The sequence below is a fragment of the Hypanus sabinus genome, unplaced genomic scaffold (genome assembly GCF_030144855.1).
Source record: "Hypanus sabinus isolate sHypSab1 unplaced genomic scaffold, sHypSab1.hap1 scaffold_112, whole genome shotgun sequence".
Classification (NCBI taxonomy): domain Eukaryota; kingdom Metazoa; phylum Chordata; class Chondrichthyes; order Myliobatiformes; family Dasyatidae; genus Hypanus; species Hypanus sabinus.
Genome location: NW_026779177.1, coordinates 424,518 through 426,564, shown reverse-complemented (window position 1 = coordinate 426,564; position 2,047 = coordinate 424,518).

The window sequence follows — 2,047 nt, the reverse complement described above, 5'->3', positions numbered from 1 at the left end:
GAGGAGAATCACATCGGGATAAACTAGGAGGTGAAAAGTCTATATTATCGTACACCGGATCATTTCAATAATATTTTATCGGCGGGATAGAAGACCTGCCCCAACCTGTAGTTATCTGTTTGCTGTACTCTGTAGCTTTACTGGTGCTTTCCTGGTGTTTTCCAGAAGACAGTTCCTTGGCCTGCTCGCCTTCCTCTATGCTCAGTGAGACACATTCAGTGATATAGTTTCGGTCTAATCCGGCCTCAGTAAAAGAGACAACCTGGAAAGATTCGGCCCTCTTGAACCATCCGCGCTGGATAAAACCTGATAACGTTCGTGCTTTCAAACATAGTTAAGTTCAGCACCACACAGTGGGGGAAACTCAAACAACTTTAATAGGGATAGACAGATAAAGCTGGAAGCTTTGTACCAACACCTGTTCCTTTACCCAACTCCAGGCCTTGCAATAGCATTGTCGGGCGACACTGCAAATCCCGCCACGTGTCTGTCCTCTGCGGTCCCTTCGCCCGTTAATGCTAAAAAAGGATGCGGGAGCAACTGCACCCCACGTTGCGAATTTTGACTCGCGTTTCCAGAACACTAACTTCGTTTTTTTTTCAAACTCCCCTTAACATTGTGATTGCAAGGTGCAATTCTGACTATATCTGAGCGATACCCGGAACAAGCGCTAATTTCCAGTATGACATGCGAACTTGGTGAACGGGACCTTTCGCAGTCACCGTTAAACGAGAGAGGTTTCGGGAACACAGGAGTGGTTTAACGCTGGATCGGAGCAATGCGTCTGGAGCAGGCGAACAGTGGGACTTTGACTGCAGAACCGTGGGTCACAACGATGTCGCTGATCTACACTAACAAACGCATATCTATTCAATGGGGAACAGAGGGGAATAGAAACCGGCGACTGCAGGGAAAATACCACGATTAAAAAGATCGTCATTGAGCCAGAGTGAGGAATCATGTGCGATGGGAAAACTCGCGAAAAATGATACGAACAAGAAGATCGCCGGGCTCCATTGGTGCAGAGTTTGCATGCAATAACTGGTGAATTACTTGGGCCAGGCAGGGAAACAACGGTATTTCATGACATTTTCGCAGCAACGAGAGCCAGTGGATGTGTTATCGCATCCTTCAATTGCTCCCTGAACTTGGTCTGGGTGACGGCGTAAAGGGCCGTGTTCGTGCAACAGCTCAGAAGCTGCAGCAACAAGCCCAGTTCTCGCAGAGAATCAGGAGGAAATGTTACGGCAGAGGTAGCAGACAGTCGGTTCCAAGCAGAATACAGAGTGAACGGTGCCCACAGCAGGACGAAATTGCCAGAGATGATCAGCAGTAAAACGAGGGATTTCCTGCGGCTCTCCATCTCCGGGTCCCTGGCACCCTGTCCCTTGTCAGCACACCGGAGTCTCCTGCGCCCTCTGCTGGTGACTAAAACATGTCTGGCGGTTAATGCATTGGTCAGCATTGGGATTACAGGGGTGAGAAGGTAATGAAATAAGTCAATTGACATTGCGACAAATAAAGGAACATAATACACGGTATCCATACAAATAAATGGAGCGATCAGCGTTGCATAATACCGCGAGAGCCGAAAATACCAGTAAATGTTCCTTAAACTGCTGATCGCAGACACTGTCCCCAGAATTACAGCCGCAGTTTTCCCGGTGCAATATTTCGTTTTCAGCTTCTGGCAACAAATGGCCACAAACCGGTCAAAGGTGAAAGTGACGGTGAACCACACCGAGCAATCTGTGGCGACGTATAGCAGGACGGCGTGGATTTTACAGAGTGGTGTACCCGCAGCCCAGATGAGAAGTTCAATTGGCACGTAAATATTCGGAATCTTGCTCAATATCAGGTCCAGGAGAAACACCATATGATCCGCCGCTGCCATGGCAACCAGGTAGCGTGTGACAGCTCTTGAGAGACCGCACTTTCCTCTGGACAGGATTAAAATCGTCACCAGGTTCACTGCGAGAAGCACAAAAAATAATCCGTTGAGTCACATCCGGAAGCGTACTCTATAATCGTACAATTTATCAGATTT